The 19,093-nt window shown below is 42.5% G+C and overlaps 1 pseudogene; it reads left to right on the forward strand.

Annotated features, from left to right (window-relative positions):
* Positions 1–19,093, forward strand: part of LOC133649512 (FRAS1-related extracellular matrix protein 2-like) — a 118,780-nt pseudogene that overhangs the window by 45,084 nt on the left and 54,603 nt on the right.

A 19,093-nucleotide genomic window follows, 5' to 3' on the forward strand; every position in this document is an offset into this window, starting at 1 on the left:
AATGGGCAATATACAAACCTCTCCATATCCCACATTTCTCATCCGATTTGAACCGTTCCAACATCCACACACTCGGCAGTTTTCCCGCTTCCGAAAATTCCCTGATTACCAGGAATTCCCCCCATTGAAAATGAATAAGCAATACAGAAACCTCTCCATATCCCACATTTCTCATCCGATTTGAACCGTTCCAACATCCACACACTCAGCATGTTTCCAAATTCAGAAAATTCCCTGATTACCAGGAATTACGCCCATTGAAAATGAATGGCCAATATACAAACCTCTCCATATCCCACATTTCTCAACCAATTTGAACCGTTCCAACATCCACACACTCCACTCACCCTTTCCCGGTTCCAAAAATTCCCTGATTACCAGGAATCCCCCCCCCATTGAAAATGAATGGGCAATACAGAAACCTCTCCATATGCCACATTTCTCATCCGATTTGAACCGTTCCAACATCCACACACTCGGCAGTTTTCCCGCTTCCGAAAATTCCCTGATTACCAGGAATTCCCCCCATTGAAAATGAATAAGCAATACAGAAACCTCTCCATATCCCACATTTCTCATCCGATTTGAACCGTTCCAACATCCACACACTCAGCATGTTTCCAAATTCAGAAAATTCCCTGATTACCAGGAATTACGCCCATTGAAAATGAATGGCCAATATACAAACCTCTCCATATCCCACATTTCTCAACCAATTTGAACCGTTCCAACATCCACACACTCCACTCACCCTTTCCCGGTTCCAAAAATTCCCTGATTACCAGGAATCCCCCCCCATTGAAAATGAATGGGCAATACAGAAACCTCTCCATATGCCACATTTCTCATCCGATTTGAACCGTTCCAACATCCACACACTCGGCATGTTGCTCCACGAGGTTATAAAATGAACCAGGCGGCGTTCTTTCCCGTGCAGCGCGCCCATCCAGCGTGTGCACGTGCGCGCCCGCAAGCAGGGGGGGCAATGTGACCTGGGAGGGCAATTAGCGTCGTCGTGGTGATAAACTTAACGAGCACAATGCCTCGCCCGGGATGGATGCTTCTCATCTCGCCTTGTGCCGCAGCGACGCCTGATTTCTTCGCGCTCATCTCCAGGCGTAACTTTCTAGTCCTGTGGTGGAGTCGCCAAAAGGAAGATGGGATGAGCAAGGAAGGAAGGAAGGAGGGGAGGTAGGAGGGGAAGGAAGGGAGGGACAACAGAAGGAAGAAATGTAGATGATGCGGGAGAGGTATAAGGTAGTGATGTGCGATACCACCCATTCAGGCTGGTATCAGCGATATTGATCTGATTCTTTATGCAAATATAAATAACATGTCTACTGAAATAATGACTAAATTTTAAAAAACTATGTAAGAAAAAAAGATCAATCAGAATGTAATGAGGAAAAATCTGACATTTTTTAATTAATAATAATAAACTTAGTCACATATAACACAACATTTTGTCTTTAAATACATATATAATATCTCTTTTTAGCATTTTTTTTTAAATTAAAAAAATATATATCAAACTCCCTTTTTTCAGTATGCGGCCTTTGGTGGGAAAGGTTTAGACACCCCGACTGTAAAATATTAAAGGATTTCACAATGAAAAAAACACTTTGACCGAAAAAATAAATTTTAGTTAGGTAATAAAAAATTTAATAATACTAACTTATAAATGAATTTAAATAATTACAACAACCATAATAAACACTGTTAAATGTGTAAATGAAGATTAGTATTTTTGACAGACAATTTTATGCAGTTAGACAATCGTATTGTTGTTATTATATGTTTACATGGGGGGGAAAAAACATAAGAATAATAGAAAACGATCAAAAAATATTGAAAAGTCATGAGAAAAAGCTGAAATGTTCTAATTAATAATTGTAAATAATATTATTTGTCACCTATAATACAAAGTTGACACAATATCTGTTTTTAGCATTTTTAAAACGAACCAAAAAATCTTTGACTCCAACGGCGGACACCAGATTAGGAACGCTGGCCAATGGTGGACACTTGATTAGGAACGCTGGCCAATGGTGGACACTTGATTAGGAACACTGTCCAATGACGGACACTTGATTAGGAACGCTGTCCAACGACGGACACTTGATTAGGAACACTGTCCAATGACGGACACTTGATTAGGAACACTGTCCAATGACGGACACTTGATTAGGAACACTGTCTAATGATGGACACTTGATTAGGAACACTGTCCAATGATGGACACTTGATTAGGAACACTCTCCAATGATGGACACTTGATTAGGAACACTGTCCAATGACGGACACTTGATTAGGAACACTGTCCAAGGAGATGTTTCCACAGCGCAGGTGTGCCTAATGAAGTGGCCAGCGTGCTCCACTGATGTTCAGTAAAAGGCTGACAAGTTGTCCTCCATCTCGTGTCTGATTGTGCCGCCAGCACTTGAATGCACCGCTGATAGGCCTGCTTGTCACACTCCTGTATGTTCTATAATCATCATTTCCTGTATGTTCCATAATCATCATTTCCTGTATGTTCCATAATCATCATTTCCTGTATGTTCCATAATCATCATTTCCTGTATGTTCCATAATCATCATTTCCTGCATGTTCCATAATCATCATTTCCTGCATGTTCCATAATCATCATTTCCTGTATGTTCCATAATCATCATTTCCTGCATGTTCCATAATCATCATTTCCTGCATGTTCCATAATCATCATTTCCTGTATGTTCCATAATCATCATTTCCTGTATGTTCCATAATCATCATTTCCTGCATGTTCCATAATCATCATTTCCTGCATGTTCCATAATCATCATTTCCTGTATGTTCCATAATCATCATTTCCTGTATGTTCCATAATCATCATTTCCTGCATGTTCCATAATCATCATTTCCTGTATGTTCCATAATCATCATTTCCTGTATGTTCCATAATCATCATTTCCTGTATGTTCCATAATCATCATTTCCTGTATGTTCCATAATCATCATTTCCTGTATGTTCCATAATCATCATTTCCTGTATGTTCCATAATCATCATTTCCTGCATGTTCCATAATCATCATTTCCTGTATGTTCCATAATCATCATTTCCTGTATGTTCCATAATCATCATTTCCTGCATGTTCCATAATCATCATTTCCTGTATGTTCCATAATCATCATTTCCTGTATGTTCCATAATCATCATTTCCTGTATGTTCTATAATCATCATTTCCTGTATGTTCCATAATCATCATTTCCTGTATGTTCCATAATCATCATTTCCTGTATGTTCCATAATCATCATTTCCTGCATGTTCCATAATCATCATTTCCTGCATGTTCCATAATCATCATTTCCTGTATGTTCCATAATCATCATTTCCTGTATGTTCCATAATCATCATTTCCTGTATGTTCCATAATCATCATTTCCTGTATGTTCCATAATCATCATTTCCTGTATGTTCCATAATCATCATTTCCTGTATGTTCCATAATCATCATTTCCTGTATGTTCCATAATCATCATTTCCTGTATGTTCCATAATCATCATTTCCTGTATGTTCCATAATCATCATTTCCTGCATGTTCCATAATCATCATTTCCTGTATGTTCCATAATCATCATTTCCTGTATGTTCCATAATCATCATTTCCTGTATGTTCCATAATCATCATTTCCTGTATGTTCCATAATCATCATTTCCTGTATGTTCCATAATCATCATTTCCTGCATGTTCCATAATCATCATTTCCTGTATGTTCCATAATCATCATTTCCTGTATGTTCCATAATCATCATTTCCTGTATGTTCCATAATCATCATTTCCTGTATGTTCCATAATCATCATTTCCTGTATGTTCCATAATCATCATTTCCTGTATGTTCCATAATCATCATTTCCTGTATGTTCCATAATCATCATTTCCTGTATGTTCCATAATCATCATTTCCTGTATGTTCCATAATCATCATTTCCTGTATGTTCCATAATCATCATTTCCTGTATGTTCCATAATCATCATTTCCTGTATGTTCCATAATCATCATTTCCTGTATGTTCCATAATCATCATTTCCTGTATGTTCCATAATCATCATTTCCTGTATGTTCCATAATCATCATTTCCCATAATTCCCCATCATGGCTTGTCTGATGTCGGCCGCCACGCCGCCGCGCTGAAAAGAAGGCGCACACGTTCCGTCTTTAAATCTTGTCACAAAGAAGTCGTTGCCAAATAAATCCGACGTGTTCCCAAAGTTCTGACAGGATCACGGCAGAACCGGTCCTGAGGCGTCTAATCCACTCCGCATGTGTTCCACCACCACAGGGATCTCCACGCGGGACGGCAGCGCCAAGAAGGACCAGGACTTCAGGGGGAAGTCTCAAAGGCAGGTCCAGTTCAATCCGGGCCAGACCAGCGCCACCTGGCGGGTCCACATCCTGGTGGACGGCAAGTACGAGCAGTCTGAGACCTTCCAGATTCTTCTGTCTGAGCCGGTCATGGCGGCGCTGGAGTTTCCTGCCACGGCCACAGTGGACATCCTGGATCCTGGCGACGGTCAGTGGCCATCATGGCAACACACACATGGCAACACAACACACACATGGCAACACACACATGGCAACACAACACACACATGGCAACACAACACATGTCAACACAACATACACATGGCAACACAACACACACATGGCAACACACACATGGCAACACAACACACACATGGCAACACAACACATGGCAACACAACATACACATGGCAACACAACACACACATGGCAACACACACATGGCAACAAAACACACACATGGCAACACAACATACACATGGCAACACAACATACACATGGCAACACAACACACACATGGCAACACACACATGGCAACACAACACATGGCAACACAACACATGGCAACACAACACATGTCAACACACACATGGCAACACACACATGGCAACACAACACATGGCAACACAACACACACATGTCAACACAACACACACATGGCAACACAACACATGGCAACACAACACACACATGTCAACACAACACACACATGGCAACACAACACATAAAAGTCAACACAACACACAAATGTCAACACAACACACAAAAGTCAACACAAGACACATTAGTCAACACAATGCACACACATCAACACAACACACAAATGTCAACACAACACACAAATGTCAACACAACACACAAATGTCAACACAAGACACAAATGTCAACACAAGACACAAATGTCAACACAAGACACAAATGTCAACACAAGACACATAAGTCAACACGACACAAAAGTCAACACAAACAGCATCTTCCACTTGTCTTCCTAGTGTGACAAAGAAGTGACTGCTGTTAGTAAAAAGTCTCCATGTCTCCTGAAGTCAGTCTGGTCCTCACAGCATCCTCTCATCTCATGTCTCATCTCTCATGTCTCATGTCTCATCTCATGTCTCCTCTCTCATGTCTCATCTCTCATCTCTCATCTCTCATCTCTCATCTCTCATCTCATCTCTCATCTCATCTCTCATCTCTCATGTCTCATGTCTCATCTCTCATCTCTCATCTCTCATGTCTCATCTCTCATCTCTCATGTCTCATCTCTCATCTCTCATCTCATCTCTCATGTCTCATGTCTCATGTCTCATCTCTCATCTCATGTCTCATCTCTCATCTCTCATCTCTCATCTCATGTCTCATCTCTCATCTCATCTCTCATCTCATGTCTCATCTCTCATGTCTCATCTCTCATCTCATGTCTCATCTCTCATCTCTCATGTCTCATCTCTCATCTCATCTCTCATGTCTCATGTCTCATCTCTCATCTCTCATCTCATGTCTCATCTCTCATGTCTCATCTCTCATGTCTCATGTCTCATGTCTCATCTCTCATCTCATGTCTCATCTCTCATGTCTCATGTCTCATGTCTCCTCTCTCATGTCTCCTCTCTCATATCTCATGTCTCCTCACTCATGTCTCATGTCTCCTCGCTCATGTCTCATGTCTCCTCTCTCATGTCTCATGTCTCCTCTCTCATGTCTCATGTCTCCTCTCTCATGTCTCCTCTCTCATATCTCATGTCTCCTCGCTCATGTCTCATGTTTCCTCGCTCATGTCTCATGTCTCCTCTCTCATGTCTCATGTCTCCTCTCTCATATCTCATGTCTCCTCGCTCATGTCTCATGTCTCCTCTCTCATGTCTCGTCTCCTCTCTCATGTCTCCTCTCTCCTCTCTCATGTCTCATGTCTCATGTCTCCTCTCTCATGTCTCCTCTCTCATATCTCATGTCTCCTCGCTCATGTCTCCTCGCTCATGTCCCATGTCTCCTCTCTCATGTCTCATGTCTCCTCTCTCATGTCTCCTCTCTCATGTCTCATGTCTCCTCGCTCATGTCTCATGTCTCCTCTCTCATGTCTCCTCGCTCATGTCTCATGTCTCCTCTCTCATGTCTCATGTCTCATGTCTCCTCTCTCATGTCTCATGTCTCATGTCTCCTCTCTCATGTCTCATGTCTCATGTCTCCTCGCTCATGTCTCATGTCTCCTCTCTCATGTCTCCTCTCTCATGTCTCATGTCTCCTCGCTCATGTCTCATGTCTCCTCTTTCATGTCTCCTCGCTCATGTCTCATGTCTCCTCTCTCATGTCTCGTCTCCTCTCTCATGTCTCCTCTCTAATGTCTCCTCTCTCCTCGCTCATGTCTCATGTCTCCTCGCTCGTGTCTCATGTCTCCTCTCTCATGTCTCGTCTCCTCACTCATGTCTCCTCTCTCATGTCTCCTCTCTCCTCGCTCATGTCTCATGTCTCCTCGCTCGTGTCTCATGTCTCCTCTCTCATGTCTCGTCTCCTCTCTCATGTCTCCTCGCTCATGTCTCATGTCTCCTCGCTCATGTCTCATGTCTCCTCTCTCATGTCTCCTCTCTCATATCTCATGTCTCCTCGCTCATGTCTCATGTCTCCTCTCTCATGTCTCCTCTCTCATGTCTCATGTCTCCTCGCTCATGTCTCATGTCTCCTCTCTCATGTCTCCTCTCTCATGTCTCCTCTCTCATGTCTCCTCTCTCCTCTCTCATGTCTCGTCTCCTCACTCATGTCTCCTCTCTCATGTCTCCTCTCTCCTCGCTCATGTCTCATGTCTCCTCGCTCGTGTCTCATGTCTCCTCTCTCATGTCTCGTCTCCTCTCTCATGTCTCCTCGCTCATGTCTCATGTCTCCTCGCTCATGTCTCATGTCTCCTCTCTCATGTCTCCTCTCTCATATCTCATGTCTCCTCGCTCATGTCTCATGTCTCCTCTCTCATGTCTCATGTCTCCTCGCTCATGTCTCATGTCTCCTCTCTCATGTCTCGTCTCCTCTCTCATGTCTCCTCTCTCATGTCTCCTCTCTCCTCGCTCATGTCTCATGTCTCCTCGCTCGTGTCTCATGTCTCCTCTCTCATGTCTCGTCTCCTCTCTCATGTCTCCTCTCTCATGTCTCCTCTCTCCTCGCTCATGTCTCATGTCTCCTCGCTCGTGTCTCATGTCTCCTCTCTCATGTCTCGTCTCCTCTCTCATGTCTCCTCGCTCATGTCTCATGTCTCCTCGCTCATGTCTCATGTCTCCTCTCTCATGTCTCCTCTCTCATATCTCATGTCTCCTCGCTCATGTCTCATGTCTCCTCTCTCATGTCTCCTCTCTCATGTCTCCTCTCCCATGTCTCATGTCTCCTCGCTCATGTCTCATGTCTCCTCTCTCATGTCTCGTCTCCTCTCTCATGTCTCCTCTCTCATGTCTCCTCTCTCATGTCTCCTCTCTCCTCGCTCATGTCTCCTCTCTCCTCTCTCATGTCTCATGTCTCCTCTCTCCTCTCTCCTCTCTCATGTCTCATGTCTCCTCTCTCCTCTCTCATGTCTCATGTCTCCTCTCTCCTCTCTCCTCTCTCATGTCTCATGTCTCCTCGCTCATGTCTCATGTCTCCTCTCTCATGTCTCGTCTCCTCTCTCATGTCTCCTCTCTCATGTCTCCTCTCTCATGTCTCCTCTCTCCTCGCTCATGTCTCCTCTCTCCTCTCTCATGTCTCCTCTCTCCTCTCTCATGTCTCATGTCTCCTCTCTCCTCTCTCATGTCTCATGTCTCCTCTCTCCTCTCTCCTCTCTCATGTCTCATGTCTCCTCTCTCCTCTCTCCTCTCTCCTCTCTCATGTCTCATGTCTCCTCTCTCATGTCTCGTCTCCTCACTCATGTCTCCTCTCTCATGTCTCCTCTCTCCTCGCTCATTTCTCATGTCTCCTCGCTCGTGTCTCATGTCTCCTCTCTCATGTCTCGTCTCCTCTCTCATGTCTCCTCGCTCATGTCTCATGTCTCCTCGCTCATGTCTCATGTCTCCTCTCTCATGTCTCCTCTCTCATATCTCATGTCTCCTCGCTCATGTCTCATGTCTCCTCTCTCATGTCTCCTCTCTCATGTCTCATGTCTCCTCGCTCATGTCTCATGTCTCCTCTCTCATGTCTCGTCTCCTCTCTCATGTCTCCTCTCTCATGTCTCCTCTCTCCTCGCTCATGTCTCATGTCTCCTCGCTCGTGTCTCATGTCTCCTCTCTCATGTCTCGTCTCCTCTCTCATGTCTCCTCTCTCATGTCTCCTCTCTCCTCGCTCATGTCTCATGTCTCCTCACTCGTGTCTCATGTCTCCTCTCTCATGTCTCGTCTCCTCTCTCATGTCTCCTCGCTCATGTCTCATGTCTCCTCGCTCATGTCTCATGTCTCCTCTCTCATGTCTCCTCTCTCATATCTCATGTCTCCTCGCTCATGTCTCATGTCTCCTCTCTCATGTCTCCTCTCTCATGTCTCCTCTCCCATGTCTCATGTATCCTCGCTCATGTCTCATGTCTCCTCTCTCATGTCTCCTCTCTCATGTCTCCTCTCTCCTCGCTCATGTCTCCTCTCTCCTCTCTCATGTCTCATGTCTCCTCTCTCCTCTCTCCTCTCTCATGTCTCATGTCTCCTCTCTCCTCTCTCATGTGTCATGTCTCCTCTCTCCTCTCTCCTCTCTCCTCTCTCATGTCTCATGTCTCCTCGCTCATGTCTCATGTCTCCTCTCTCATGTCTCGTCTCCTCTCTCATGTCTCCTCTCTCATGTCTCCTCTCTCATGTCTCCTCTCTCCTCGCTCATGTCTCCTCTCTCCTCTCTCATGTCTCCTCTCTCCTCTCTCCTCTCTCATGTCTCATGTCTCATGTCTCCTCTCTCCTCTCTCCTCTCTCATGTCTCATGTCTCCTCTCTCCTCTCTCATGTCTCATGTCTCCTCTCTCCTCTCTCCTCTCTCATGTCTCCTCTCTCCTCTCTCCTCTCTCCTCTCTCCTCTCTCATGTCTCCTCTCTCATGTCTCATGTCTCCTCTCTCATGTCTCCTCTCTCCTCTCTCCTCTCTCCTCTCTCATGTCTCCTCTCTCCTCTCTCCTCTCTCCTCTCTCCTCTCTCATGTCTCCTCTCTCCTCTCTCCTCTCTCCTCTCTCATGTCTCCTCTCTCCTCTCTCCTCTCTCCTCTCTCATGTCTCCTCTCTCCTCTCTCCTCTCTCCTCTCTCATGTGTCCTGTGTGACAGTGGTGCAGTGTTGCAAGGTTGAAAGTGGCCACAGCAACAAGTGTGCTGCCTCCCCTGTGACTTCATTACACTGAGAAGATTGTCTAATGTGACAGAGATGCTTCACTCTCTCTGAAGACCATCACCATGAGACAAAGATCCCCAGGAGGACGCTAAACTCTGCTAGTCTCTGGCCAGTCCTGCTCCATATTGTTGTTGTTCAGCCAGTCTGGCTCTGATCATTCATAACGAGGTCTTGGAGCGCGGCGTAATTAGACGTCGCCACGCCGAGCTCTCCGACTACTTCCTGTCAAAGATCAGAGACTCTGGTCTGCGAGAAGACTGCCTGCTCGCTGCCGCCGCCAGCATTCTTGCGCAAGAAAGCTGCTTTTTCACTTTCACTTTCACTTTCTAAAAATACTCTTTGACAAAAACTTTCTACAAGATTTTTTTTCCATTTGAGAGATTAGCAACCAAACTCTGTGGACACTTGATTAGGAACACTGTCCAATAGTGGACACTCGATTAGGAACACTGTCCAATAGTGGACACTTAATTAGGAACACTGTCCAATAGTGGACACTTGATTAGGAACACTGTCCAATAGTGGACACTCAATTAGGAACACTGTCCAATAGTGGACACTTGATTAGGAACACCGTCCAATAGCGGACACTCGATTAGGAACACCGTCCAATAGCGGACACTCGATTAGGGACACTGTCCAATAGTGGACACTCGGTTAGGAACACTGTCCAATAGTGGACACTCGATTAGGAACACTGTCCAATAGTGGACACTCGATTAGGAACACTGTCCAATAGTGGACACTCGATTAGGAACACTGTCCAATAGTGGACACTCAATTAGGAACACTGTCCAATAGTGGACACTCGATTAGGAACACTGTCCAATAGTGGACACTTGATTAGGAACACTGTCCAATAGTGGACACTCGATTAGGAACACTGTCCAATAGTGGACACTCGATTAGGAACACTGTCCATAGCGGACACTCGATTAGGAACGCTGTCCAATAGTGGACACTCAATTAGGAACACTGTCCAATAGCGGACACTCGATTAGGAACGCTGTCCAATAGTGGACACTCGATTAGGAACACTGTCCAATAGCGGACACTCGATTAGGAACACCGTCCAATAGCGGACACTCGATTAGGAACACCGTCCAATAGCGGACACTCGATTAGGAACACCGTCCAATAGCGGACACTCGATTAGGAACACCGTCCAATAGCGGACACTCGATTAGGAACACCGTCCAATAGCGGACACTCGATTAGGGACACCGTCCAATAGCGGACACTCGATTAGGGACACCGTCCAATGGCGGACACTCGATTAGGGACACCGTCCAGTGGCGGACACTCGATTAGGAACACCGTCCAGTGGCGGACACTCGATTAGGAACACCGTCTAATAGTGGACACTCGATTAGGAACACTGTCTAATAGTACACACTCGATTAGGGACACTGTCCAATAGTGGACACTCGATTAGGGACACCGTCCAGTGACGGACACTCGATTAGGGACACCGTCCACTGACGGACACTCGATTAGGGACACCGTCCAGTGGCGGACATTTGATTAGGGACACTGTCCAGTGGCGGACACTTGATTAGGAACACTGTCCAGTGGCGGACACTTGATTAGGAACACTGTCCAGTGGTGGACACTTGATTAGGAACACTGTCCACTGGCGGACACTTGATTAGGGACACTGTCCAGTGGCGGACACTTGATTAGGGACACTGTCCAACGGCGGACACTTGATTAGGGACACTGTCCAGCGGCGGACACTTGATTAGGGACACTGTCCAGCGGCGGACACTTGATTAGGGACACTGTCCAGCGGCGGACACTTGATTAGGGACACTGTCCAGCGGCGGACACTTGATTAGGGACACTGTCCACTGGCGGACACTTGATTAGGGACACTGTCCACTGGCGGACACTTGATTAGGGACACTGTCCACTGGCGGACACTTGATTAGGGACACTGTCCAGTGGCGGACACTTGATTAGGGACACTGTCCAGTGACGGACACTTGATTAGGGACACTGTCCAGTGACGGACACTTGATTAGGGACACTGTCCAGTGACGGACACTTGATTAGGGACACTGTCCAGTGGCGGACACTTGATTAGGAACACTGTCCAACGGCGGACACTTGATTAGGAACACTGTCCAGTGACGGACACTTGATTAGGGACACTGTCCAGTGACGGACACTTGATTAGGGACACTGTCCAGTGACGGACACTTGATTAGGAACACTGTCCAGTGGTGGACACTTGATTAGGAACACTGTCCAACGGCGGACACTTGATTAGGGACACTGTCCAACGGCGGACACTTGATTAGGGACACTGTCCAACGGCGGACACTTGATTAGGGACACTGTCCAGCGGCGGACACTTGATTAGGGACACTGTCCAGCGGCGGACACTTGATTAGGGACACTGTCCAGTGGCGGACACTTGATTAGGGACACTGTCCAGTGACGGACACTTGATTAGGAACACTGTCCAGTGACGGACACTTGATTAGGGACACTGTCCAGTGACGGACACTTGATTAGGGACACTGTCCAGTGACGTACACTTGATTAGGGACACTGTCCAGTGGCGGACACTTGATTAGGGACACTGTCCAGTGACGGACACTTGATTAGGGACACTGTCCAGTGGCGGACACTTGATTAGGAACACTGTCCAGTGACGGACACTTGATTAGGAACACTGTCCAGTGACGGACACTTGATTAGGGACACTGTCCAGTGACGGACACTTGATTAGGAACACCGTCCAGTGGCGGACACTTGATTAGGAACACCGTCCAGTGGCGGACACTTGATTAGGGACACCGTCCAGTGGCGGACACTTGATTAGGGACACCGTCCAGTGGCGGACACTTGATTAGGGACACCGTCCAGTGGCGGACACTTGATTAGGGACACTGTCCAGTGGCGGACACTTGATTAGGGACACTGTCCAGTGACGGACACTTGATTAGGAACACTGTCCAGTGACGGACACTTGATTAGGGACACTGTCCAGTGACGGACACTTGATTAGGGACACTGTCCAGTGACGTACACTTGATTAGGGACACTGTCCAGTGGCGGACACTTGATTAGGGACACTGTCCAGTGACGGACACTTGATTAGGGACACTGTCCAGTGGCGGACACTTGATTAGGAACACTGTCCAGTGACGGACACTTGATTAGGAACACTGTCCAGTGACGGACACTTGATTAGGGACACTGTCCAGTGACGGACACTTGATTAGGAACACCGTCCAGTGGCGGACACTTGATTAGGGACACCGTCCAGTGACGGACACTTGATTAGGAACACCGTCCAGTGGCGGACACTTGATTAGGGACACCGTCCAGTGGCGGACACTTGATTAGGGACACCGTCCAGTGGCGGACACTTGATTAGGGACACTGTCCAGTGGCGGACACTTGATTAGGGACACTGTCCAGTGACAGACACTTCAATCCAATCCAATCCACTTTATTTATATAGCACATTTACACAACAAGAATGTTTCCAAAGTGCTGCACAGCCATGTTAAAAACAATATTAAAAACAATATTAAAAACTATATTAAAAACAATATTAAAAACAATATTATGCTACACCAATGACTGAATAAAAACAAAGAATAAATGAATAGAAAACCAATACAGAGACAATATAAAAAATAAATATGATTAAAAACGATTTTAAAGGGTGAAACCAATTAAAACAGTAAAATAGACATCAAAATTTATAACCCTAACCCTAACCACACAGGACAACAGAGGACAGAAGACCACACAACTCACGTAGTGTTAAAAGCCAAAGAATAAAAGTGGGTCTTTAGACGAGACTTAAAACACTCCACTGTGGGAGCAGTTTGAACATGGAGGGGCAGAATGTTCCAGAGTTTAGGGCCGACCACAGAGAAGGCCCTGTCTCCCCTGGTTTTAAGTCTCTTGATTAGGGACACTGTCCAGTGGCGGACACTTGATTAGGAACACTGTCCAATGGCGGACACTTGACTGAGCGATACAGAACACTGATATCGTGATACAGTTTTCAGCCATATCTCCCAGACCTAATCCTCCCACCTTGCCTTCATGACTGATATCGTGATACAGTTTTCAGCCATATCTCCCAGACCTAATCCTCCCACCTTGCCTTCATGACTGATATCGTGATACAGTTTTCAGCCATATCTCCCAGACCTAATCCTCCCACCTTGCCTTCATGACTGATATCGTGATACAGTTTTCAGCCATATCTCCCAGACCTAATCCTCCCACCTTGCCTTCATGACTGATATCGTGATACAGTTTTCAGCCATATCTCCCAGACCTAATCCTCCCACCTTGCCTTCATGACTGATATCGTGATACAGTTTTCAGCCATATCTCCCAGACCTAATCCTCCCACCTTGCCTTCATGACTGATATCGTGATACAGTTTTCAGCCATATCTCCCAGACCTAATCCTCCCACCTTGCCTTCATGACTGATATCGTGATACAGTTTTCAGCCATATCTCCCAGACCTAATCCTCCCACCTTGCCTTCATGATCCTTCCTGGGATCAGACAATCTCTCCCTGAGGTTCTTCCTGCCTATTCTCCAAAAGTCTTGTAATTATCCAAAAAGTCCCCAAACAAAAATGGTGGTCCAACTTGAAGTGTGTGATGGCTAAAAGCTTCTTCTGCCTTCCATCAGAGTCCACCGTCTTCTTCCCGGAGCGGCTCCTGTGGGTGGAGGAGGGTGTGGGCCGTCTGTCCATCCCGGTGCATCGCAGCGGGGACGTCAGCGAGGAGCTCCTGGTGCTCTGCTACACTCAGCAAGGTAGGACCTTGAACGCCTCGTCGTACGCTCACCTTCTCCCCCAGCAGGGGGCGTTCATCCCAATCAACAAGCAAAAGAAAGGCAGCCATGTTTTTAGGGAATGTTCTTCAAATAGTTCCTCCCTAAATTGCCTGAATTCGCAGCAGCTTCTTCGGGAAGTAGAAAATAGTGCAAAGTGTGAAAATGTAAACATAGAGAAACCTGAGAAGAACTATTTTCTGCAGGTGTAGTGGCAGAAAGTTGCAGCTGTGCTCTAAAGGGTGAGCTAAGGTGGTGTGGCATTAGCGGTCTTGCCTTGCATCATGTACAGACCACATTGGTCTGACTACGGTCCCGTTGGAAAAAATCCAAAAACCTGTCCAGGTGACCACAATTTTTTCATTTTGACTTTCTCTTTTCACTCCATGCAAAGAATCAACCAAACTTGACAGTTGATACTGTCACCTGATTGACTTCCTGGTTACCAAGTTTGTTCATGCAACCAACCTTGATTCCATATTTCCACTTTCTTCCCACAAACAAGGAAAGAACTGATATTAATAAAGTAAATAATAATTATTAAATGAGTAAATAAAGGGGAACTGTATTTTTAAAAAAATGAAACAAATACAAATTATTAATAAGATAAATATAGATAAAAAATGATGTAATTAATAAGGGAGAACTGCATTAAAATATAGAAAGATAAATAAATTAACAAAATTAAAAAGACATTTAAAAATTACATTAATTTATTAATTTAATTAAATCAATTATTAAATTAATAAATTAATGTATTAATTATTAATTAACTTACATTTAAAAATTGATTAAAAATCAATAAATTAATAAGGGGAAACTGCATTATAAATAAACAAAATTAATACATTTTAGAAATGACAAAATACTTATAAAATAAATAATAACTACAAATAAATAAATGATTAGCAAGAAACTGCATTAAATAATAAACAAACAAATAAGTGAAATAAATGACAAAATATTAATGAAATTATTTATTAAAAAAGGAAATAAAGGGGAACTGAATTTTAAAAAATTAACAAAAATAAATTTAAAAAATTTAAAAATATTTATAAAATAGATAAAAATGAATAAATAAATAAATTGATGAGGGAGAACTGCATAAAAAAAATCCACAAAATTAAACAAATTCTAAAATTCTAAGATATTAATAAAATAAATAATAACAATTAAATGAGTAAATAAGGGGGAACTGCATTTCAAAACACTTTAAAAAGTAAGAATTATTATAAAATAAATAATGATAAAAATGTAATTAATAAGGAAAAACTGCATTAAAAATATAGAAAGATAAATAAATTAACAAATTTACAAAGAAATTGATTAAAAAAAAAGATTAAAAAATCAATAAATTAATAAGGGGAAACTACATTATAAATAAACAATACAATACATTTTAAAAATGACAAAATACTTATAAAATAAAGAATAACTAACAATAAATAAATGATTAGCAGGAAACTGCATTAAATAATAAACAAACAAATAAGTGAAATAAATTACAAAATATTAATGAAATTATTCATTAAAAAAGGAAATAAGGGGGAACTGAATTTAAAAAATGAACAAAAATAAATAAACAATTTTTAATAATAATTATAAAATAGATAACAATAAAAAACATTGATAAAGTGGAACTGCATTCAAAAAATAAACAAAAAATAAACAAATTCTAAAAATACAAAATATTAATAAAATAAAGAATAATAATTAAATGAGTAAATAAGGGGCAACTGCATTTAAAAATGTTTAAAAAGTAAGAATTATTAATCAAATAAATAATGACAAAAAATTAATTAATAAGAAAGAACTGCATTAAAAATATAGAAAGATAAATAAATTAACAAAATTCCAAATAAATTAATTTAAAAAAGTATGATTAAAAAAATAAATAAATAAGGAGGAAATGCATAAAAAAATAAACAAAATAATAACTTTTAAAAATGACACAACGTTAATGAAATGTCACATTCAAAAGTGGGCTTTTGCAAATAGTAGCTGTCATACCAACACAGGACGCCATGTTGTGACCTCACAAACCGCCTATAAAAAATTTAAGAGCAGCCCTTGGATTGAAAATGACGGGTTTTAATGAAATGTTAATATATTCACGTTAATGGCTTTTTCTCAAGTCGTGGATCGTGACTCTTCTCTGAGTGCCGTCAAAAGCCAGCAGGAAGAACCAGGGATGGGGGCGGCCTGCGCCTTGTTTCATTTGCAGCCGCAGAAAGGTCAACACGCCACAAAGTGTGCTAACACCACCTCTCATCCACGCACACGCCACAAAGTGTGCTAACACCGCCTCTCATCCACGCACCGCTCATTACAGGTGACATTTCAACCTCATCACCACACAACCGCCATCTCATTAGCAATGCGCACGGGAAATTAGGGCTAATTAGCGCCGCACTGTAAACATTGAACAGACCAATCCCGAATCCAGACTGTGATCCGGATCATTCTTAAAACCAAATTACGTGTTCCTTATCCCATTTCTGACATTTCCTGAAAGTTTCATTGAAATCTGCACATACCTTTTTAAGATAGGTCGCTAACTAACTAGCCAGTCAACACGCAAACCCCTGGATCTGGTGTTTTGTTGCGCCCTGGAAAGTGTTAACACTGTAAGTATTGTTCTTATTACGCGCCAGCTGTTTGATTGTAACGTGTACGGAGGTTAATTTGTGTCTTCATTACGAAAGCTTTTTTTTTTTGACACCGGATTTATGTAACTGAATTTTTTGGGTTTTCATTTTTTTGCATCATAATATGTTTGTTTTGAAATTCAGTGTTTGAAAAATACGCAGAATTTTTTATACACTGACATTTTTTTTACACTGGATTTTTTTAGTCTGCTTAGGCTGCTGCCCCCGCGACCTGACATCGGATAAGCGGAAGAAAATGGATGGGTGGATAGATGCATTTTTTACGCTGAATTTTTATACACTGAATTTTTTTTTACACTGAATTTTTAAACACTGACATTTTTTTACACTGAATTTTTACAAACTTAATTTTTAAACACTGAAATTTGTAAACGCTGAAATTTTATATACTGAATTTTGTATACACTAAATTTTTTATACACTCAATTTTTTCACACTGAATTTTTAAACACTGATATTTGTAAACGCTGAAATTTTATACTCTGAATTTTTATACACTGACATTTTTTTCTACCCTGAATTTTTGTACACTGAATTTTTACACACTGAATTTTTAAACACTGAAATTTGTAAACGCTGAAATTTTATACACTGAATTTTTATACACTGACATTTTTTTCTACCCTGAATTTTTGTACACTGAATTTTTACACACTGACATTTTTTTTACACTGATTTTTTTACTCTGCTTAGGCTGCTGCCCCCGCGACCCGACCTTGGATGAGCGGAAGAAAATGAATGACGGATGGATGAAATTTTAGACTGAATTTTTAAGCACTGAATTTTTATAGACTGCAATTTTTTTTACACTGAATTTTAATACACAAACATTTTTTTACACTGAATTTTTAAGTACTGAATTTTTATACACTGACATTTTTTTTTTTTTACACTGAATATTTTTAAACACACGCATTTTGTTAACATTTTTTTTTCCAATGAAATTGTCAGTATAATTGGATGTAAAAAAAAATTCAATTGACAAAATTCGGTGTAAAAAAAAAAGCTTTCTTAATTTTAGTTTCCATTAGAGGTGTACAAATCGCCATGTAAAATCGCTAATGCTAATCAGTAGCATGTAAACAGAAAGGCCAATGTATATTAGCAACAAGCTAGCGCAATTTCTTCGTTGGTGTTGAAAATGTCAACATAATTTGACTGAGTGAGAGTTAAAAGTAGGAAATAGGACGTTTATGGCCTCAACTTTCCTAGTAACGGCGCCCTCTCCTTACAAGGTTCCGCCACCGGCACGGAAGCCGGCAGCGTCCTGTCCTACTCGGACTACATCTCGCGGCCCGAGGAGCACGCCAGCGTACTGCGCTTCCACGGGGGCGAGCGGGAGAAGTGGTGCCACGTGGTGGTCATCGACGACTCGCTCTACGAGGGCCAGGAGCACTTCAACGTCAGCCTCTCCTCGCCTGTGGGGGGCCGCCTGGGCCGCCCGCACCCCTCTGCCACGGTCGCCATCCTGGAGGACAGAGACGACGGTAACTATACCGCCATGTTGCGTTTCCACCTCACTGTCGTCCAGGTGCTCATTACAAGACATCCTGGAGGACAGAGACGACGGTAACTATACCGCCATGTTGCGTTTCCATGTCACTGTCGTCCAGGTGCTCGTTACAAGACGCTCCCCGATGAAGGGGAACTGCATTAAAAAATCAACAAAAATAAACAAATTCTAAAATTACAAAATATTAATACAATTTATAATAATAATTAAATGAGTAAATAAGGGGGAACTGCATTTAAAAAAAATAGAAAGATAAATAAATTAACAAAATTACAAAGTAATTGATAAAAAAAAAGATAAAAAATTTAATAAATGAATGAGGGGAAACTGCATTATAAATAAACAAAATGAATACATTTTAAAAATGACAAAATACTTATAAAATAAATAATAACTAAAAATAAATATATCATTATCAGGAAACGGCATTAAATAATAAAC

The sequence above is a fragment of the Entelurus aequoreus genome, linkage group LG05 (genome assembly GCF_033978785.1).
Source record: "Entelurus aequoreus isolate RoL-2023_Sb linkage group LG05, RoL_Eaeq_v1.1, whole genome shotgun sequence".
NCBI lineage: Eukaryota > Metazoa > Chordata > Actinopteri > Syngnathiformes > Syngnathidae > Entelurus > Entelurus aequoreus.